This window comes from Aquarana catesbeiana, linkage group LG13 (assembly GCF_042186555.1).
Source record: "Aquarana catesbeiana isolate 2022-GZ linkage group LG13, ASM4218655v1, whole genome shotgun sequence".
Lineage (NCBI taxonomy): Eukaryota > Metazoa > Chordata > Amphibia > Anura > Ranidae > Aquarana > Aquarana catesbeiana.
In genome coordinates this window covers 232,666,522-232,690,596 of record NC_133336.1, presented here as the reverse complement: position 1 = coordinate 232,690,596, position 24,075 = coordinate 232,666,522, and the positions used below count along the sequence as shown (strand labels likewise).

Genomic DNA, 24,075 nt, shown 5'->3' with positions numbered 1-24,075 from the left:
CAGGTGATTCTCATACAATCTGTAGATGGAAAGAAGAATGTTACCAGAAGAAAATAAATTTCTCCCTCAAGAATGATTGTAACTATTCTCTACATCAGACATCACTAAATATTTAGAAGCTGGTTCTTTCTTTCTTGGATGGGTAAGGGAATTATGGGATGCCCAACTTGGTAGTAACAAATGTAGGGGCAACTTTCTCCCTATATACAGCTTGGATTGATTCCTCTCTTGGCAGCTAACTGTCTCTTTAAGAAAAGAAAAAGCCCCTTACAGGCTAGAAACTCTCAGTCCCTTTACAACGTTTATTTTCAATTTTTCCTGTGTTAGGATCCTTCCAGGCCAGTGCCTGAGCCCCGGCCCGAGGTAGAGACCCTCCCCAGCAGGGGTCTCTCGAGGGCCACCGACAGCTTCCTCAGCACTGCATCTCGATCTTCCACCCGACTCCCCTGCTGGCATGACTCATTCCTACTTAAAAGCTGCCCAACCACTAGAGGGTGCTACAGTGCATCCAGAAAGTATTCACAGTGCTTTACTTTTTCCACATTTTGTTATGTTACAGCCTTATTCCAAAATGGACTAAACTAATTTTCCCCAACATTCTACAAACAATACCCCATCATGACAACATGAAAGAAGTTTGTTTGAAATCTTGGAAAATGTATAAAAAATAAAAAATGAAAAGAAATCACATGTACATAAGTATTCACAGCCTTTACCATGACACTCAAAATTGAGCTCAGGTGCATCCTGTTTCCACTGAGAATCTTTGAGATGTTTCTACAACTTGATTGGAGTCCACCTGTGGTAAATTCAGTTGATTGGACATGATTTGGAAAGGCACACACCTGTCTTTATAAGGTCCCACAGTTATCAGTGCATGTCAGAGCACAAACAAAGCCATGAAGTCCAAGGAATTGTCTGTAGACCTCTGAGACAGGATTATATCAAGGCACAGATCTGGGGAAGGGTACTGTACAGAAATATTTCTGCAGCATTTAAGGGCCCAATGAGCACAGTGGCTGCCATTGTCCCTAAATGGAAGAAGTTTTGGAATCACCAGGACTCTTCCTAGAGTGGGCCATCTGGCCAAACTGAGCGATGGGGGGAGAAGGGCCTTAGTCAGGGAGGTGACCAAGAACCCGATGGTCACTCTGACAGAGCTTCAATATTTCTCTCTGGAGAGAGGAGAACCTTCTACAAGAACAACCATCTCTGCAGTACTCCACCAATCAGGCCTGTATGGTAGAGTGGCCAGACAGAAGCCACTCCTCAGTAAAAAGGCACTTGACAACCCACCTGGAGTTTGCCAAAAGGTACCTGAAGAACTCTTTGGCCTGAATGGCAAGCATCATGTCTGAAGGAAACCAGGCACCGCTCATTACCTGGCCAATACCATCCCTACAGTGAAGCATGGTGGTGACAGCATCATGCTGTGGGAATGTTTTTCAGCAGCAGGAACTGGGAAACTAGTCAGGATCGAGGGAAAGATGAATGGAGATATGTACAGAGACCATCTTGATGAAAACCTTCTTCAGAGTGCTCTGGACCTCAGACTGAGGGGAAGGTTCATCTTCCAACAAGACAACGACCCTGAGCACACAGCCAAGATAACAAAGGAGTGGCTACGAGACAACTCTGTGAATGTCCATGAGCGGCCTAGCCAGAGCCCAGACTTGAACCCGATTGAATATCTCTGGAGAGATCTGAAAATGGCTGTGCACCAACGCTCACTATCCAACCTGATTGAGCTTGAGAGGTCCTGCAAAGAAGAATGGAGAAACTGTCCAAAAATAGGTTCCAAGCTTGTAGCATCATACTCAAAAAGATTTGAGGCTGTAATTGGTGCCAAAGGTGCTTCACCAAAGTATTGCACAAAGGCTGTGAATACTTATGTAAATGTGAATTTTTTTTCATTTTTTTTTAAATAAATTTGCAAAGATTTCAAACTTCTTTTGCATTGTCATAATGGAGTATTGTTTGTGAAATTTTGAGCAAAATAATGAATTTAATCCATTTTGGAATAAGGCTGTAATAAAATGTGGAAAAAGTGAAGTGCTGTAAATAATTTCCAGCTACACTGTACACTCACCTCACACTAAAAACAGCCATGTCCCCATTGGCTGGAAAAAATATACAAAAAAGGCTCCTGCTCCAAGGAGCAAGGGCATCCCATAAGAAAAAGAAGGGAAGGGGAAAAAGGAAACAACTTGGAAGGGTCTTGTACAAACAATCAGTACCAAAAATAGATATATACACTCCTGATATATATATATATATATATATATATATATATATATATATATATATATATATATATATATATATATATATATACACTTTTTCCAAAACATACATATGTACATAATGACTACAGGTCCCTGTAGCTAGCAAAGCTGTCAAAGCATAAAAAGCATAAACCAGAGCACCTCCTCCTAAAGGGAAGCCCTCCCAGTGGCACTGCAAGGATGGCATGAGAAGGTCCAAAACAGAAGCAGGAGGACAGCCATCCACAACGAACCTGCAAGGAAACAGAGGGGAAACACATCTGTGCACTTTACTATCTGTACATACAGGTGCGGGTTTGGCAATCTAGTGATACTGCCATCTTCTTCCCCAACAGCAGCAGAATGACTTCTTGTTGGTGGTCTGACCTTGACGATCACCACCCAGTCTTTGTATATGGCCCACTTCAGGCGCCATTCCTGCCGAATGTCCTAAACCTGGTCCAGGCCTCTTCATTATGAGATCCCTGCAGCAGTTTGGGGATATGCATGAAGTCCCACACCATGTTATCTTCCCACTTTTTTATATGATGACCCTAGTGCAGACCATTTCTCTTCGTTCTGGGTCTGCCTTGGCTAGCTGAAGCTCAAGAAGAAGGTCACCTAGTCTCTGGAACTCCTTGTTGTTTTTACCAGATACCTTTGGAAATATTTCTAGACACATGAACAAAGAATTTTCTTTAGCTTCTGGACTGCCATAACTTTGCTCTAGTCGATCCTATGCAGCTGTGAGGCCTGCTGTAGAATTGTCTATCAAAGCTGAACTTAAAGTGGAGTTCCACCCAAAAGTGGAACTTCCGCTTCATGCACTTCTCGCCCCCTTACATGCCACATTTGGCATGTCATTTTTTTGGGGGGAGTGGGTAGCTGGTTTTGACAGGTACTTCCTGTCCCACTTCCTGCTTTCATCGTCTCGCTGCCTAGGTGACTCCTCCTCTCCCCCTAGGCGGCCCCTTCCTCTCTGCAATCTTCTGGGACACAACACAGGTCCCAGAAGAGGTCTCCCCCTCCTCTCCACGGTGCTGTCATTGCAATTGTGGGCACCCAGCTGTGACAGCTTGCGGCTTTACAGCCGGGTGCGCACTGCACATCTGCGAGTCATGCTGCGCTCTCCTAGTGGCCAGGCAATCTTCTGGGACCTGTGTTGTGTCCCAGAAGATTGCCTGGCCACTAGGAGAGCGCAGCATGACTCGCACATGCGCAGTGCTGTAAAGCCGCAAGCTGTCACAGCTGGGTGCCCACAATTGCAATGACAGCACCGTGGAGAGGAGGGGGAGAGGAGCAAGGCTTTGGGCAGCCGTATCGCTGGACCGTGGGACAGGTGAGTGTCTGTTTATTAATAGTCAGGAGCTACACTTTTTGTAGCTGCTGACTTTTAATAAACTTACAAACGAGTGAAACTCCGCTTTAATGGCTTAACACGTACAGCAGAGGGAGGACCAAGCCATTTGATCAGCAGATCCAATTCTTCAGCAGCTGTAAAGCCAAGATCACTGATTGCCATTCTGAAGGCACATTTCCAACTTCTGTAGTTCTCAGGTTTGTCATCAAAACTTGTGAGACCAGTCTTTGTGATCTCTCTGCGAAGTATGTACCTCACAAAATCTGCTGCCTCAGTTGTCTCTGCCTTTATGCAAGACGTTGTTGGCTGAACGGTGCTGATTGTGCTATCTTTGACATTGTTTTAAAGGACACAGGTAGATATGGTGCAGGAGATGCATTCAGATGAGTTGCTTGTTTGAAGTCAGTTGTTCCAATGGTACGTTGATTTGAGGCTGTACTGATGACAGGAGATTGATGACTTGCTTGCAGCTTAGGCTGATGCTCTGTGACGTATGCAGGAAGGTTGGGTAGGCAGGCAGGAAAGGCACTGGAGTGATTTTGCATGTAGGAAGTTGCTGGAACCTCTTTAACCTGATGCTTTGAAGAAGTCTCTATGTTGTTAGGAGCATTGGAGACGATGGAGTGTACACTGCAGTGGCTTAGGACCTAGTCTTTAGTGCTTTGAGGGGATCTTCTATATCTGCTGTTTTGGTTGATGCTGTCTTTCTCACTTGCACCTTCATCTGCATGGATAGCTTGCTCTAGGACCCTTAGCTTTGTCATAGCTGCATCATGTTTACACTGTTCATTTAAGATTTCTATTGCTGCTCTTTGACATGCTGTCCTTTCTGCGTACGCGACCTGCACCTTGCTGGCTTCCACTTCAGCGCGGGCAATAATAAGTCACTCACTGAGTTTAGAGTATTTTGAACTATGGGATTTAAAGGACTTTTTAGAATGTCTGGCAGAAACGGGTTTGTGAGATGCAGTGTCCTGTAGCAGCTCTATCTTTACTTGTGTCTTTAATTTGTCTTACTGGCTAAAACCATCTCTTTCTAGATTAAGAACCTGGAGGCTGTTTAATTCCTTCAGTGAATTCTCTGTCTTTATACTTTCTAAAAAGTTAATAAGCTTGGTACTAGTAAGCTGATAAAGCTCATATGAGGCAGAAAGTTGTTTAATGGTGCCCTCTAGTGGCAGTAGTTCACTTTCAACAGACAATATATTAGACTGAGTATTGAGTAACAACCTTTTCCCATAACAACGTCAGGCTAGTTGCCAGTTCAGTTCTTAAAGCTTCATAATTCTCCATTACTTTCCAAGTTGGTTTGACTGAGCAATTGGCTAACTAACCTGGCTCAGGGTCTTGTGCTTCTGTGTGTGAGGAGCCTTTGAAACTCATATTGACATAAGCAGAAAGTGATAAGCAGGATAGCTGTAGCTGTGTGTGCTGTAATATGACACCACTCTCTATGACGCTACTCTCTTGTTGTTCCTTGCACTGAGGGCAGTAAATCCTGTCTGCATCAGTACTATCACCCAGAAATCTTGTAACTACGCTGTGAAACTCAGTTTTTCTACTGTTCTGACGCAACTACAAGGCCATAAGCTTATCTCCAGGGACATATAGGGCTTATACAACCTGGTGATCTATTTATCCCTTGTATTTACTCAATGAATAAACTCACATTGAGGTGACAGACGATGAAGCCTTTGGAATGTTCCATTTAATGAAGGATACTCTTAGGTAGAAAAACATTAATATTGTAAGCCACATGGAAAGATGTATACACCATGACAGGATACAGTGGAATGATCCCAGAGAGAGGGAGGGGGGAAGAGTATACAGAAGTACAGTGAGAGAAAGAGTTCAGCTGAGACAGGAGAAAGCACCTTAAAGACACAGAGCAATGATAAATCAAGTTATGAACACAGAGAAATAATAAGAAATCACATACTGTAACATAACAGCAGCCATCAGTGACTTATAGCGGGACTAAGACATTGCGGCGGACAAATTGGACTCTAAGTGACACTTTATTGGGGACCAGTGACACCAATACAGTGATCAGTGCTTAAAATATGCACTGTCATTGTACTAATGACACTGGCAGGGAAGGGGTTAACATCAGGGGCGATCAATGGGTTAAATGTACTCCTAGGGAGTTATTACTAACTGTGGGGGAGGTGTTTTTGCTGTGAGAAGGCAGATATCCGTGTTCTTGCTTAGCAGAAACACAGGATCTCTACCTTCCCTACTAAAAGAATGGTGATCTGCCTTGTTTGCATAGTCAGTCCGCCGTTCTTCACCTCTCCTGAACAATTTCCAGGTTCCTGCGGACCTGCTAATTGGCTCCCACTGTGATTGGACACATGCGTGTGCACCTCAGAACCAGACCTGCAGGATCACATACCTGTATGTGAATCTGTGCACAGGAGCCCTCGGTAAATGTATGTGGGGCAGTCGGCAAGAGGTTAACTTTCAAGAACAAGGTAATTTTCAGTGATCAGCTATTTATGGAGTTCCAAGAAAGTTTTGGATGTAAACTGTGCCAGAATATTATTGTCTTAGTCAGTCCTGTTATACTCACTGTAATTCCTCTATCCGGCTGGTTGTCAGAGCTTCCATCAGATCCCTGAAATGAGGGCCCTCCAGATTGTTCTCATTCAGGTTCAGTGTCCTCAGTGTTTGGTTATTTCTTATTCCATATGCCAGGTAGGGGCAGGAACTTTCTGTCAGGTGATTATAGGACAATCTGTAGAAGAAGAGAAGAATGTTGCCAGAAGAAAATGAATTTCATCCCCAGGAATGAATGTAACTCTTTTCTACATGAATTGCTCTTTATTGGAATCATTTATATTAGATCACTTTATAAAACTCCAGTACAGGCAGTCCCCGAGTTACGAACGACTCCTACTTACGAACTGCCTCAAATGCCGGCCACTTGTGCTCCACGCTGGTCCTGGATAACTCCGGACACATCCCATACTGCAGTACTACATGTACTGCATGGCCAGAAGAGCCCCAGATAACATAAAAAGTGCCCGGAACATCCCACATCCATGCACAGGTGGACGTTACACTTATGAATGCAGTGTTCCGACCGGAAGGTAAACTTACAAATGCAGTGTTGCGACTTACGAACAACTTCGACTTACGAACAAACCTACAGTCCCTATTGTGTTTGTAACTCGGGGACTTCCTGTAAATTGAATTTTATAAGAAAAATGTTATAATGGAGTAGACCCCACAATATTGTTGTCATAAACCAGGTGTGACCAGAAATGTGTGGACTGCAATAGGGAAGACCAAAATGCATGTAAAGTAATAGTAAGGTTTATTAAAGGATAAGTCATAAACAATAAAGCAAACCAGCAAAAAACCATGGTGACACATAATAATAATTCTCTAAACCAAACATGAATACAGGAGTAAGATATAATCATAAACGTAATCAAGCCAGGGTCATACACGAGAGATCAATCAGATAGAACAGGGAGCAGGACGGGACAGGGAGAGGACAACAGGAGGAAGGGATAAGTCTGCAAGACAAGGGTCCAGGGATGGATGCAGGGTTCAGGAACACAGGACACAGGTACAGGTACAGGATTCAGGGATACAGGTCACAAGGTACAGATACAGGATTCAAGAATACAGGTTAGGGCTCAAGGAAAATACCAAGGCAAATGTGTGATGTCGACTCCAGACTGTCAGGAGACACCTGCTGGTGGACACCAGTACTGCGGCCCAGAGATCTAACAGTGCCTCCAGCAAGTGAAACCTTTCTTGACAATTGTCCTCCATGTGTAGAGAAGGTGATATCTCCATACACAGGATGAGCACAGAATACCACTGACATGCAAGGCCGCCATCAGGGGGGTACAGCCGTTACAACTGTAAGGGGCCCGCCTGGGCCAGAAAAAGGCAGGACGGGTGAAGGGGATTCATGCTGTGCAGTATAGAAATGATCTCACAGTTTCTGCAGTTCTCGTGTCATTGATTTAAGACATCGAGCTCTTTACTGCCATGTCTGGCTACTATGTGTATGTGCACCCCTCATGTGGCAGTGATCTGCCTGTACTATGCTTCTCAGCAACATATCAGCTTTGTAAAAACAAGCTAGGACCAGATAGGATGTTACAAGTAGGGGCTGTGTAGGAAAGGGAGGGGGGCTGTTTGTGTACAGGGAGGGGCCAGAGGCTTGTATGTGTACAGATTTGTGTATGTGGGGCTGCCATATATACAGGTGTGTGGGGGGTGGCTGACATATATACAGGTGTGTGGGGGGCCACTGACATATATACTGGTGTGTCTGGGGGGGCGCTGATATATACAGGTGTGTGTGGGGGTGGCGCAGACATATATACAGGTGTGTGTGGAGGGGGGGTGCTGACAAATATACAGGTGTGTGTGGCGGCGCTGACATATATACAAGTGTGTGTGGCAGGGGGTGCTGACATATATACAGGTGTGTGTGGGGGGGGCGCTCGCTGACATATATACAGGTGTGTGTAGGGGGGGCGCTCGCTGACATATATACAGGTATGTGAGGGGGGGCGCTGACATATATACAGATGTGTGTGGGGGGGCGCTGACATATATACAGGTGTGTGTAGGGGGGCACTGACATATATACAGGTGTGTGTGAGGGGGGCTGCCATATATACAGGTGTGTGTGGGGGGCTGACATATATACAGGTGTGAGGGGGGCTGATATATATACAGGTTTGAGGGCGGACAAACATACAGGTGTGTGGGGGGCTGACATATATACAGGTGTGTGTGGGGGGGGCTGACATATATACAGGTGTGAGGGGGCTGACATATATACAGGATTGAGGGGGGCTGAGTGCGTACAGGTGAGGTGGCCAGTGTGCGGATTCAGTAGGAGGGCCCATAGGCAAGCCCTGGGGAATGTTGGTGGTCAGGCTCGGGGGGGGGCAGGGGGCCCAGGTCTAAAGCTGTGTAAGGGGCTCAAAAATATCTGATGGCTGCCCTGCTGACGTGACTTGTATTGTGTTACATAGTTAATCTGGTTGAAAAAAAGACACTAGTCTATCCAGTTCAACCAACATATAAAAAAAAAGAAAACACCACACACACACAAATAGAAATCCTCCATATACAGAGTTGTATCCCCCAAGAGGAAATCAGATATTTCCTGGATCAACTTTACCTAGAAATATTAGTAACCAGTTATATTATGTGCATTTAGAAAATAATCCAGGCCTTTTTTTAAACAATCTACTGAGCTGGCCAGAACCAGCTCTTGCGGGAGTCTATTCCACATTTTCACAGCTCTTAGGCTCCGTTCACACCATGGCATTCTGGATTGCGGGCGGAATCGCCACGATTCTGGACCACCGCAAAATGCAGGATGTGCTTGCCATCCCCATTACTTTCAATGGCACCCCAATCACGGTTTTGAACTTCTTTGGGGGACAGGCGTCCCGCGATTCTGTTTGCACAATTTTACCGTGATTCGTTGGGCAACAATCATGGCAAAATCGCGCCACAATTGGGGTGTCATTGAAATTAATGGGGTTTGCAAGCGTGTCCTGTGTTTTGCGGTGATTTGGAATTGCGGGCAGAATCGCAGTGATTCTGCCCGCAATCTGGAACGCCATAGTGTGAACGGAGCCTGACTGTGAAGAAGCCTTTCCGTATTTGGAGATTAAATCTCTTTTCCTCCAGATGTAAAGAGTGTTATAATCTCCTTGTGTATGAAGCATGAATGGTATCAGCAGACAATTCAATTTGTTCCTTTTTGAGGGGGCTCATAAGCAAAGTATTGTTATAAAAAAGACATGGGAAGCCAGACATTGGAGGACATGTATCAGCGACAGCATTAATAAAATTAACATTCAAAAGGGGAGGGTGTTTTCATGCTGCTTTTTTGGAACATGATACACAAATCCTTTAAATTTAATTTTTGACGTTCCATTAAAGCTGTATGTGGTATTTTATGAATAGTTTTCCGAAAGCCTCAGAGACTTTGTACTCTAGCAGTACATATTTAGCTTTCGATTTTAATTTTCTTGCTTTTAGAAGCAGCTTACACACAGTAACACCTCAATTTGATTCATAATTTCTTTCTTGTATATCACGGGACACAGAGCAGGTTATTATTCATGACTATCTGGTTTATGCACCACCTTTAGGTAAATGGATAGTGGTAAAAAAACAGACAAGAAGTCCTCCTTTACAACCCCTTCTTCTCAGGAAGACTCTTAGTTTTTTCCCAGTGTCTGAAGGTGATGGTCACTGAGATGCAGCTCTCTGAATGGTGTAGAAATATGTTTAAAATTGTTATAAGCAAGCTCTGCCGTAGGAAGATGGTCAACCCACACATCCTGAAGATAACTTACAAAACATTGGAGGTATTGCTCCAAAGTGTGATTGGTCCTCTCGGTCTGACCATTCGACTGAGGATGATAAGCAGGAGAACAGATTAATTGTTACACCTAAAGCTAAGCAAAAGCTTTCCAAAATTCTGAGGTAAACTGCAATCCTCTGTCCTACACTACATTCTCAGGGATTCCATGTAGTTTAAAACATTCCCGAACAATCAGTTCTGCAGTTTTTTCCACAGAGGGTACTCCTTTAACAGGTGTAAAATGAGCCATCTTAGTAAGGCAGTTGGTGACTACCAAGATAGTGGTCATCTCTTTTGGTCGAGGGAGATCAACCACAAAGTCCATAGAAATTGACCCCCATGGTCTTAATGGAACAGGGAGTGGCTGGAGCAACCCCAAAGGAGAAGCTTGGGTGTCTTATTGCATGCACAAATCAGGCACAAGGCTATATAGCTTTTGTAACCAGGCCACCTAAATGGAACATGATAAAAGTTCTTACGTCTTAGGAGCCCCAAAATGCCCAGCAAGTCTGAAGTCATAAACTAACCTGAGGGCTTCAACCTAAGCAGATTCAGTTACATAAAGACAATGTGCTTGAGTCCAAAAAACGTTCTTATGCTCAAGGTTAATGTCCTTATAATGATGATTGAGGAGTGGGTCATTCTCATACCCCTCTTCAAGGAGACTCAAGAATGTCTTTTTTTTCCTCTTTGCTAAGAAAGGATAGCTCCCACTGCTGAGTCTGAAGCATCCACTTTCACGAAAAAAGGTAGTTCAGAATTGGGATGTACCAATATTGGTGCAGAAGTGAAAAGAGTCTTTAGCTTGCCAAAGGCAGTCTGTGCCACGGATGACCACACAAGGGCATCCCTTTCTTTGTCATCTGTGTAAATGGTGCTATCACCTTAGTGAAGTTTCTTATGAGTGTAGTACCCTCTACCTTAGGTAGGTGCTAAGTGTAAGGGTTTTTGTGTAAGCTACCAGTGCAGGTAAATATAAGCAGGGCTATGCTGCGATCTAGGCCTGTTTGTTTTGATCTGGGGCAGGGGAATGGTTTAGCGTAGCAGTAGGTGACTGACATGTACTTCAGCTCTTGGGCACCTCCTCTGTTTCCAGAGAGAATGTGCTGGAAAAGGGGCAGGGCTGAGAGCTGGAGTGACATGGGGTGCATGTGAGGAGCTCTGACCAATCCCCAACTAGGATTGGCAGGGGGCAGGCCCTCCTACATATACCCATGGTCAGCCTGCTGGGGGAGGAGTTGTCGGCTGGGCGAACTGGATGATGGAGTGTTAGACCGTCATGCCTGAGGGAACCCCTTTCTGGGGGGGTGTACCTCAGGTGGGGAGTTCGGGAGGTGGGAGGGAGCCTCTCCTTAGACAGTCATGAAGAGTTGTCCTGGAACAGGAGCTGGAGGAGACAGTTGGTCCACACGTCCGGTGTAAATCATTCAGGAAGGATTCAGTGCAGGTGCCGATGAGTGGAAAGCACAGCAGAGAGATCTGGAAGAGACATGCTAGGGGAGCTGGATGTAGAGCCAGAGAGAGAGAGACTGTGGGAGCTTTGTGTCAAATCGATGCAGCCATGAGGGCGGGCAGGATTTGCAAGTCGGACTTGCTGGGATCAGTAGTCCATCACCATTTATTCTTCTAAAGTAAATCGGTTGCTGCTACAAAGGGGTTCTGCAGGCCTCGGCCTACAAATGGTCATTAGGTAAATACACTGGGACTTATTTAGAGTGAGGCCTAGTCATGTTCTGATGGCGTGACAGAATTACTAAGACTTGGACAGTAAATTAGTGTGCTGAGGAAGAAGTGTTCTGAGGTAACAGTCTGTTGAGGTATGTGCTGAGGAAGTAGTGCTCTGAGGTAAAAGGCTGTCAAGTTTAGGGTCAGCCATCTTGTTCTACTAAGAAGTGTGACGCAGTTACTTTATTCTAAAAAGTACTAATTTATCCTTTGGGCATCCCATGTCCCTTTTCCCCAACCAAGTTCAATCCCTTAATAAAAATAAAAAAACAAGCAAACCTCGGAAAGGTTCGGGAACGTAGTATTTCTGAGTCTTTCCGAGCATTTCTGAACAGCTAAGATCAGCGCCGTTCGGCTCCGCTCGGCTCAGGCGCCCCCCACCTCAGGCCATACACGGTACTGCACACAGCTTAGGCCTGACTCCTGCTCATTTTGCAAAACAACATTCACAAACCGAGTTAGGATTTTTCAAAATACAGTGCTCGTATTGCGAAACACTCGTTAACCGCGTTACTCGCAATCCGAGGTTCCATTGTATCCCAAAAACTGGATAAAGGTTTGTAAAAACTCACATTTCTCCAATTTGATGTAAAGTTGGTTCTTCCTTAATAGTTCAAAAGCAGTACAAACCTGCTTGCAATGTACCTCCACGTTAGCAGAAAAGATGAGAATATCATCCAGATATGCAGATCTCGAAAAACATCATTAATGAAGTGTTGTGGGAGCATTGCAAAGGCCAAAAGGTATAACCAAGGACTCGAAATGCCCATGTATGGTTCTAAAAGCAGTTTTCCATTTGTCTCCTTGACCAATGTGGGGGGGTTATTTGCCCCCTGCAAGTCTAGTTTTGTAAAGACTTTGGCAGAATGGAGTCTTTTCAACATTTCAGAGATTAACCACTTGCTGTCTGGAAGATTTACCCCCCTTCATGGCCAGGCCAATTTTTGTGATATGGCACTTCGTTATTTTAACTGACAATTGCGTGGCCATGCGACGCTGTACCCAAATAAAACGTACCGTATGTCCTTTTTCTCCCACAAATAGAGCTTTCTTTTGGTGGCATTTGATCACCTCTGTGGGTTTTATTTTTTGCGCTATAAACAAAAAAGACTGAATTTTAAAAAAATTAAAAAACTGTTATAAAACACATCCAATTAAAATAAATAAATAAATAAATAAATAAATAAATCGAATTTCTTCATCAACTTAGGCCAATATGTATTCTGCTACATATTTTTAGTTTATTTATTTATTTTTTCTACTAGTAATGGCGGTGATCAGTGACTTATAGTGGGACTGCGATATTGCGGCAGACAGTTGGACACTAACCGTCACCTTTTCAGGACCAGCGACACCAATACAGTGATCATTGCTAAAAAAAAATGCACTGTCACTGCATTAATGACACTGGCTGGGAAGATGTTAACCTCAGGGCGATCATAGGGTTAATTGTGCGACTAGCTTGTGTTTCTGTGTACTATGCAGGAACACAGGATCCATGCCTTCTGTACTGACAAAATGGCGATCTGCTTTGTATACATAGGCAGACTGCCGTTGTCCCACAATACCAAAGGAACAGAGGGTACCGGTGCACATCGCTACCTGCCGGTCAGCTCCTGCTGTGTATAACCACAGCGGGAGTGGGCTGCCGGTGATGCGCATACACTCCCCAGACCCGGAAGTGCGGGATCACGTACTAGGTACGTGATCCTGTGCAGCAGTGCCAGTTTGCCACCGTATATGTAAGTATATGTAAGTTATACGGTCAGCAAGTGGATAAGGGAAGTGGATAGCAATTTTTACTAGTGATTTTTTTCAAATCCCTGTAATCAATGCATGGATGCAAGTTGGAGTCTTTTTTTTCAACAAAGAACAAGACTGCCCCTGTAGGGGACTTTGAGTGCCTGATAAAGCCCTCCTCTAGATTCTCATTAGGCCACTCCCTGAGCAACTGCTCTTGCAGAGTGCAACTGCACTTCGCAAAGCAGACAGTCTATTTGCCTTTGGTAATAAGCCCCTATAACTTGCACACAGACTAAATAATATATAGCTGAGGCTACATGCAGTATATACAGCGCTTAGTGCCAGTGCAGCAGTTAGTGAAGGCAAAAGTTTATTTAGACCAGCTTAGTCAAACTTAACTATTTAAAGTAACAGGAAACATGGATATCAGCTTGAAAGTGATTGTAAAGGTTCAATTTGTTTTTTAAACAACAAACATGCCTATACTTACCTGCTTTGTGCAAGGGTTTTGCACAGAGCAGCCTGGATCCTCCTCTTCTGCAGGGCCGGATTAACAAAGGGGCTAGTGGAGCTGCAGCTCCAGGCCCCTCCCTCAATATAGGCCCATACCAGTGGGTTATCAATATCTGTGTGCCTTCCTGAAGGAAGAGGAGCCCTCTATGCACACATGGAGGAGACAAGAGTAAAGCTGGCCATACACCATACAATTTTCTTATTCAATTTTCTTTAGATTTACCTTCAACTATGTAGTGCAAGGGTCTGCCTGATTGCATACAAATTGAAAGTGTTAAGGTTTGACCTCCTATTATATGGTTTTGGTAAATCTAAAGGAAAGTTGTACAAGAAAATTGTATAATGTATGGCCAGCCTTAGTCACTGCAGCCAAGTCCTGTCTCTGCCGATGCCTGACTCCTATCACAGGATCTGTTACACTCACACAGATACTCTGTGTCTGGGAGCTGTCTGGGGGAGGGGCGCTGATGTTGTCCTAACCAGCAGGAGCCCGGGAGGAAGGACATTTCCCATGCTGTTGAGATAAGGTTAGTCAATTTGTTAGGGAGGTGTTGTGTAATTATTGTGCTAGGGCAGTGGTCATCAACCCTGTCCTCTGGGCCCACTAACAGGCCAGATTTTATGTATTACCTTGGAGAGGTGCAGACTAGAATACTGCAATCACTGAGCAGCAAATTATATCACCTGTGATGTATTTCAGTTATCTTGCAAACCTGGCCTGTTAGTGGGCCCTGAGGACAGGGTTGATGACCACTGTGCTAGGGGACAGACTGCTGCTTCCCCCCATGCAATGTGCTCTCTTGTGCCCACCATGTCATGTGCTGTGCATTGCAGTGCCCACCATGCAATGTGCTGTGCCCACCATGTCATGTGCTGTGCATTGCAGTGCACACTATGTAATGTGCAGTGCCCAGTATGTCGTGCTGTGCCTTGCAGTGCCTTGCAGTGCCCACCATGTCATGTGCAGTGCCCACCATGTCGTGCTGTGCCTTGCAGTGCCCACCATGTCATGTGCAGTGCGCACCATGTCGTGCTGTGCCTTGCAGTGCCCACCATGTCATGTGCAGTGCCCACTATGTCGTGCTGTGCCTTGCAGTGCCCACCCTGTCATGTGCTGTGCCCACCATGTCATGTGCATTACAGTGCCTGCATGTAATGTGCTGTGCCCACTATGTCATGTGCAGTGCCCCCATGTAATGTGCTCTGCCCAGTATGTCATTTGCTGTGCATTGCAGTGCTCACTATGTAATGTGCAGTGCCCACTAGGGATGAGCCAAACACCCCCGGTTCGGTTTGCGGCAGAACATGAGAACAGACCAAAAATTTGTGCGAACACGCGAACCCCATTAAAGTCTATGGGACGTGAACGTGAAAAATCAAAAGTGCGAATTTTAAAGGCTAATATGCAAGTTATTGTCCTAAAAAGTGTTTGGGGACCTGGGTCCTGCCCCAGGGGACATGTATCAATGCAAAAATGGGAGCAGTGATTTTAATAACGCTTAAAGTGAAAAAATAAAAGTGAAATATTCCTTTAAATATCGTACCTGGGGGGTGTCTATAGTATGCCTGTAAAGTGACGCGTGTTTCCCGTGTTTAGAACAGTCCCTTCACAAAATGGCATTTCTAAAGGAAAAAAAGTCATTTAAAACTGCTTGCGGCTGTAATGTAATGTTGCCCCCCCCCCAGCCCATGAATGGGCCCTTTGAGTCTGGTATAGATATTAAGGGGAACCCTGCACCCAAATAAAAAAAAAGGCTTGGGGCCCCCAGGCTCTATATACTCTGAACAGCAGTATACAGGCGGTCCCCGGGTTACAAACAAGATAGGGACTGTAGATTTGTTGTTAAGTTAAAATCTGTTTGTAATTTGGAACAGGTACATTTTTAAATGTAGCTCCAGCCCAAAAATCTATGTTTAAGCTTTTTGGATAATATAGGGCAGGGTTATCACCCCTGTAACATTTTTTTTTTGTTGTCTGTGCCCTTGTTCAGAAGATTTCACCTCACTTTCTGTCCCAATGCCAATTGGATTTTGAAAATTTGGGGTTATTAGGGAAATAAGGATTGGTGATAAAGCATCAGTGGAGACACCTTTTTCCCATATTAATTCTTACAGGAGAGAATTTCCCTTCCTAGGGGTAGATTTCCTCTCACTTCCTGTTGTCTCCCTCCGTTTGTAAGTAGGAGTCGTTTGTAAGTCAGATGTTTGAAAATAGAGGACCGCCTGTATATACTATACAACCTGCCCTATACACTCTGGGTAAATTGGGCCTTAGGTGTTGGTGGTACCAGAACACTGTAAGTCCTCACAGTTACTCTTGTAGGGCGCTGGAACGGGCCCTGCTGAAAAATATTATATCAAGAATTGTAATTACACGGGGCAGAAAAATTGGGTCTTAAGTGGTGGTGGTGGTGGCACAACACTGTAACCCCTCACAGATACTCTTGTTGGGCGCAGGAACGGGCCCTGCTGTGAAATATTAGATCAAAAATTGTAATTACAATACAGTGCAGCCGTAGTGCAGTTGCTACTACTTTTCTGGTGGTGTACACAGTACACCATACAGTGTAGTGCTGTGTTGCAAAACAAAATATACATCATGTCCAGAAACCACCAAGGAAAGGCAGACGCTCACAGCAGGCCACTAAAAGAGGGCAAGCAGGCTCTGTGTCTACAGTCAACAGTGCTGGTCATGGACATGGTGCATCCTCTGCCGGTGGCCGTGGGGCACACTTGTCCTTTTTTTCTGCTGCTGGCCGTGTTATTGAGCCAGAACATGCAGAAGAGTTGGTGGAGTGGATAACAAGCCATCCTCATCCTCCTCATCCTCTGTCACCCAGGCTCAGAGTAGTTTTCCTTCCTATGCAGATGCCAAAGTGACCTATTCCACCGGCTCCTTGTCCACAGTAACTCCTTCCGTAGCCCAACCATCATGCACGGAGGAGTCCCCCAAACTATTTGACCACAGTGTCAGGTACATGCTGCTGGAGAATGCACAGCGATTCGAAGGCTCCAATGTTGGTTCCCAGGTTGAGTAAGGGAGTAACATAAGCCTAGAGAGAGGGGGTGCCCAAGAAGGCCAAGAAACTGGCAGTCATGTTTCCCAAGCTGCAGCATAGTGCCAAGTTTGCTCCAGTGACGAGGATGGAGGGGATGATGAGGTCACTGACTCTACTTGGATGCCTGATAGAATAGAGTAGGAGGAGGCACAACTCAGGAGGCAGCCACCCTACTGCATCACACCGCAGAGCTTCGCAGGTGCAGGGCACTGCTGACTCCCCGCTGATTTTGAAAAGTTCCTTGGTGTGGGCCTTTTTGGACACGTGTGCAGCAGATTGCACCGTTGCTGTTTGCAACATATGTCTGAAGCGGATCAAGCGTGGCCACAACAGCTGCCGCTTGGGCACCACATAGTTGACCAGACATATAATGACCTCCTATGCAGTCTTTTTCCCGTATACTATATTTGAGATTGAATATCTCTCAGATATGATTTGGGTTAAATGAGAGTTCTTTGACCATGAGTGAAAGCTTTAACACAATAACAACATTTATTGGTGAGTAGTTGAAAGTCTATCTAATACACAACTATTTATCTATAGTCTACAGCAAGGAAGAAAATATTAGGTTAAAATAAGAGAATTACATGAAGGAATACAGAGTATATTCCTGAAAACATTCATCTGCAAACATATTTAGTTACTTACAAGTAAAATGCAGACCTTTCCCATAATTACCTTTTGCACCAAGGTTCCATCCATTCTGATGGTTGCTCTCCCATAAAAGTGTGTGTTTCCCTCCCATCTAGTCTGTGTATATCATTACATGCTGATGCCTTATTGGTTGGCATAGCGTGGCTCTGATTGGTGAGCTTCCCTATTCCTGGTTAAGGACTGGCTACATCTCCAATCCCTATATTTTGCATAAGTCAGCCTCCTTTAATGCAAATCCTTGTGACTATTCTGAGCAGGAGCTTAACTTGAATTTTCCTGGGAAATTAAGTATTGATTACGAGTTGGTCTCCCTTTATTGCATATCCCAGCATGGGATCCTTTGAAGTGAGTATGTGTTAAAACAATGAGGTTTGGATCCCATTGTTTGTATACACAAGCCTAGGCACCGACTTGTTTGGTCTACCAGAGATTTTTGTGAAGATAATATGTTACCCCCTACATAGCTACAAGCTAAATTAAATATATTCATTAAATATAAATGAATTAAATATAAATTAAATATATTCATAATTACAATATCCTTTGGCAACAGCACTTCAAAAGACACACATCAAAGAAAAATGCAGACTTTTCTTGCTCCTCATCTGGGATCTCCAACCCTACTCCAGTCCTCTGGAAAAACTGCACTGAGAGGAATGAAGGTCCAGCAATAGGTGTCCCAAGTACTTGCAGCCAATCTGCTAGCAGTACACCACCATCTGATTTTAGCAGGGAAATTTCCCTACCCCAGTTGCTAAACATTAAAAAGAAATTTGGTCCCAGCCATCCACATGCTCACCTTCTGAATGCTAGCTTGAATGCCAGCTTGGCCAAATTGCTAGCACTGCAACTACTACCTTTTCAGCTGGTAGACTCTGCCCCCTTTCGTGAATTTTTGGAACTTTCTTTTCACGGAAGGCCATTCCAGCTCTCTACCGGCATGTGGAAGGCAATGTCTTTGTCTTGTTGGACAGGGCGGTCAGCAGTAAGATGTATATTACCGCAGACTCATGGTCTAGCAGGCATGGGCAGGCATGTTACCTTTCCTTCACGGCGCACTAGGTAACTCTGCTGGCAGCTGGGAAGGATTCAGGACAGGGTTCAGTATTGTTGGAGCTTGTTAAGTCACCACGCCTCTAAAATGCTAGCGTGATTTTGCCACAGCTCTCTCCTCCACCCCCTCCTCTTCTTCTTCCTCTATGGTCTCTTCTGCAGATTTGTTCTCTGAACCAGCGGTGCTCTGTAAGCATTCAAGGGGCTACGCAAGCACTCAGGTAAAAAGATGCCATGCGGTGCATGAGTTACATAGTTACATAGTTACATAGTAGGGGAGGTTGAAAAAAGACACAAGTCCATCAAGTCCAACCTATGTGTTTGATTATATGTGAGTATTACATTGTATATATGTTGCAGTCGTTCAGGTGCTTATCTAATATTTTCTTGAAACTATCGATGCCCCCCGCTGAGAGTGACCACTGCCTGTGAAAGGGAATTCCACACCCTTGCCACTCTTACAGTAAAGAACCCTCTACGTAGTTTAAGGTTAAACCACTGCTTAGGGGACAGGAGCCACACTGGGGCAGAGATTCTGTCAGCTCTGCAGGGGCAGACTCAGAGGTGGTTGATGTCATGCCAGCTTCAGCCAGGAATGGTTGTATGCGACAATGCACCAACCTTCTCTCCACCCTCCGACAGGGACACCTGACCCATGTTCCATGTTTGGCACACATCCTGAATTTGGAGGTGCAGCAGTTCTTGAGCAGGTACCCAGGCTTACAAGATCTCCTGAGGCAGACCAGAAAAGTCTGTGGTCATTTCCAACGGTCATACAATGCCAGTGCTTGGCTGGCTGACATTGAAAGGGAATGCAACCTGCCCACCAACCGCCTCATTTGTGACATATCCACCAGGTGGAAGTCAACGTTGGCAATTCTGCAGTGGCTGTAGATGCAGCAGAGGGCCATCAATGAGTACTTGTGTGAGCATGGCACCAGGACAGGGTCAGGGGAGCTTGGCTTCTTTTCGCTATGCCAGTGGCTACTTATCAAGGATGCATGCACTGTCTTGTCACCATTTGATGGGGCCACGAGGATGGTGAGCACATTGAGCAGCGGCAATGCATGCATCAGTGATACTGTCTCTCTTGTCTTCCTGTTGGAGCACACGCTTCATGGAATAATGGACAGGGCACTTGAGGCAGAACAGTGTGAGGAAAAGGAGGACTTCCTTACCTCTCAATGCCCCCTTTATCCAGATATTATTCCTGCAGACCCGCCAAACACACAGGAAGAAGAGGAGGAGGAGGATTGCGTCAGCATGGATGTGGAAGATAACACTCAGCAGCAGTCTTCAAGGGATGGTTTCCAGTCCCCAGAAACCCAAGGAGTTGTACGTGGCTGGGAGGAGGTTGTTAAGGATCATGTGATCCTTAGTGACCCAGAGGACTCAGAATCAAATGCCTCTGGAAACTTTTGCAGGCTTTGCAGAATCAGGGAGGCCATGCAGTGTAAGGACCCTAGGATTTGTGGTATCAAAGAAAAGGAATCATTACTGGCTGGCAACCCTTCTTGATCCACGTTACAAGGGTAAGGTTGCAGAATTCATCCTGCCTTCACAGAGGGAGCAGAGGATGAAACATCTTCAGGAGGCCTTGAAGAAAGGTTTGTGCAATGCATTTACAGACACCATGAGGTTACAGTTTCCTGATGCTGGACAACGTGTTGCTGAGACTTCTGTCGGGTCACCTGAGGCCAGGTGACAGATGCACACCGTTGGGGTCAGGAGTGCACTGCAATGGTAGTGGACCTTACGGCTGACTGGAGTTGGTAAGATTCCCCAGGGCGCAGAGTCTAAGAGCCAGCAGGTGTTCACCAGAGCCTCTAGTGGTGAGGATGGACTGGGCTGCAACTGGCTCCAGGTCGCGACCCCCAGGGTCTCCCAGGTCATGCCCACTGTAGGCTACAGGAGGACAGAGATAGCAAGGGAATAAATTAAAGGTCAGGACGACTAGCAGTAGCAGACAAGGATAAACATAGAACACTCCAAAGGTCAGGATCACAAGCAGGCAGGGATAGTCGAGAACAAGCCAAGATCAGTAAATGGAATCAGACCTAAAAGACACAGCAAGATGCACACGGAAGCTAAACACGCAAAGGTTGATCAGCAATTCAGGCTTGCAGTGCACAGGTTAATATAGAGTTCCCTGATAGGGGCTGGGGTGGAGCCATGCTTTGAGGAGAGATTTTTTAAGTAGCCAGGTGAGAGTGGCTGGCCTCTAAAGGTGTACACATGGAGGAGAGGTAAGCTGAAAGACAAAGATTACTGCATAACCATGACAGCTTCGTTCAGTCAGAGGAAGTGCAGTGGAGAAGGTCGTCGGCTGACCGATGTCTTTAGACAATTTTTCAGTCCTCTGCGCCAAGGTCTGATCAGTTCAAGCAACCATCTCCAGCGTCTGCATTACATGGTTCAGGAATATCTAGGGGCAAGAGCAGACTTGGAGACCTTTCCAACAGAGCAGCCACTGGGTTACTGGGTCTTGAGGATGGACCACTGGCCAGAACTAGCTCAATATGCAATTGATCTACTGGCCTGTCCTGCATCCAGCGTTCTTTCTGAACGCACATTCAGTGCTGCTGGAGGGTTTGTAACGAATCATAGAGTGCGCCTGTCCACATACTCCCTTGATAAGCTCACATTCATAAAAATGAATCAGTCTTGGATCAGCAGCAGCTATCAAGCACCTGATGCTGATGTAACTGCTTGAATTTTCTTTGGATGTGGGATCCCTTGGAGACTGCCTACGCTGAGTGACTATCCTTTTCCTCCTCAATCTTGATGATGCTAGCTTCCAACAATATTTATAGTTTAGGGCACCACCACCACTGCCTAAGGCCCAATTTTTCTGTCCCTGTTTTACAGGGCCATGTAATTACAATTTCTGATCTAATATTTCACAGCAGGGCCCGTTCCTGCGCCAAACAAGAGTATCTTTGAGGGGTTACAGTGTTGTGGCACCACCACCACCAAAGGCCCAATTTTTCTGCCCCTGTCCCAGCAGCAGAAAAAAAGGACAAGCGTGCAGAAGATGCACCATGCAGAAGATGCACCATGTCCATGACCAGCACTGTGGACCGTAGACACAGAGCCTGCTTGCTCTCTTTTAGTGGCCTGTGAGCGTCTGCCTCTCCTTGGTGGCCTTCCGGACATGATGGGGATTTTGTTTTGCAACACCACACTACACTGCTAAGGCACTGCTACAAAAAAAAAAGTAAGTACAGACATTGTTTCACAGCTATTTTGCAGGAAGTTCCACTTCATTCACTAACTTTCCTCAGCCTTCCTTCTATTAGCCTGTCCCCACCCTCTAAAATGCTCACACTAATCTTTGTTATAACGTCCTCTCTCCTCAAACTCTCATGTCTTTACCCCCCCTCTCCAGCCCCCAACCTTTACATATCTCCCTCTCTTCTGCCTACTCAATATTACTCCACTTACCACCTCCTGCTCATTCTAAGCCCACACAGTATCACCACGTCCATTCCACCACAGCATCTGCGCTCCTATAAATCCCACTCCCGTCTTACCACCCTCACCCTCCTATTACTCCTAATGTCTGGGGACATCGCACCAAACCCCGGCCCTCCCACACCCAATTTCCAACACCAAGATCGGCCATCTACCTCCTCCAACAGTAGTCGCAACTTCAACCTTCTCATCCCAATTCCCCTGATTCCACAAGTCAGCCCCCCTCTTTCATGTGCCCTCTGGAATGCCCGCTCAGTCTTCAACAAACTAGTTTCTGTCAATGACCTTTTCCTCTCCAAATCCCTTGATCTATTTGCTATAACTGAAACCTGGCTCCAGGAATTTGATACTACCTCTCCAGCTGCACTGTCCCACAGTGGCTTTCTCTGGACTCACTCCACCAGACCCAGTGGACGAAAAGGAGGTGGTGTCGGACTTCTCCTCTCCCCACAATGCACCTTCCAGGTACTGCCCACACCTCCCTCTCTTTCCACCTGCTCTTTCGAAATGCACTGCATTCGTCTTTTCTCTCCAGCTTGTCTGAGGGTCGCAGTCATTTATCGGCCTCCTGGACCAGTGTCACGCTTTCTGGATGACTTCTCTGCATGGCTACCCTATTTTCTCTCATCCGAAGTGCCTGCCATCATCCTAGGTGACTTTAACATTCCAATCAATGTTAATAATGCTACCACTTCTAAACTACTCAACTTAACCTCCTCTTTTAACCTAACACAATGGACACAAAACACCACTCACTCCAACGGCAACACTCTTGACCTTGTATTCTCCCATCGCTGCACTCCCTGCAATCTCTCCAACGCACCCTTTCCTCTCTCTGATCACAACCTTATCTGTTTCACACTCTGCTTGTCTCCTATATCCCATGCTGCCAACCCACAAACCACTACCCGCAGGAACCTTCGCAACTTCAAACCTTCCCTTCTTCACTCTGCTACTGATGGCCTTTATGACAAAATCGCACCCCTGTCCTGCCCAGACCTAACCACTTCCATCTACAACACCACGTTGTCATCCTCCCTAGACATACTTGCTCCTCTTTCTACACGCAGAACCAGGCCCCATCTGCCACAACCCTGGCAAACAGATGACACCAGAAGTCTCAAGAGACGCAGCCGTGCTCTTGAGCGAGCATGGCGTAAATCTAAATCCCTGCAAGACTTTACCCTCTACAAATCTGTCCTTCTCAAATACAACTCCTGCCTCCACACTGCTAAACAAACCTATTACAACACTCTCATCAAAACCCTCTCATCCAAACCTCGTCAACTCTTTTTTACCCTTAATTCCTTACTTCACCCCCCACTGCCCCCTCCCACCAACTTGCTTACCGCTCAACATATTGCCAACCACTTCAATAGCAAAATCAACACAATTCGCAAGGAGATATCCAGCATTAAAATTCCTCCCCTACTCAACATATCAGGTCCAACACCACACTCAATACTCTCCTCCTTTTGCCCAGTTACCACAGAAGAAGTTGATAAACTCCTCTCCATGGCCCACCTCACTACATGTCCCCTGGACCCTGTCCCCTCTCAATTACTGCGACCACCTTCCCACTCTATCCTCAACTCCCTAACCCACATCTTCAACCTCTCCCTCTCCTCCGGCACCTTTCCTTCCCCGCTCAAACATGCACTGGTTACCCCCATACTCAAAAAACCCTCACTAGACCCCACCTGTTTGAATAACTTAAGACCTATCTCCCTTCTCCCGTTTGCCTCCAAGCTCATCGAACGCCTTGTTCATGACCAAATGAGTCGCTACCTCACGGACAACAACCTTCTCGACCCCCTACAGTCTGGCTTCCGCCTACAACATTCGACTGAAACTGCCCTACTAAAAATCACC

At 45.7% G+C, this 24,075-nt stretch overlaps 1 protein-coding gene across 1 annotated transcript in view; it reads right to left on the bottom strand.

Moving 5' to 3' along the window:
- LOC141116713 (NACHT, LRR and PYD domains-containing protein 3-like) overlaps positions 1-24,075 on the bottom strand; it is a 94,165-nt gene that overhangs the window by 16,556 nt on the left and 53,534 nt on the right. The gene's annotated exons all lie outside the window — the stretch shown is intronic.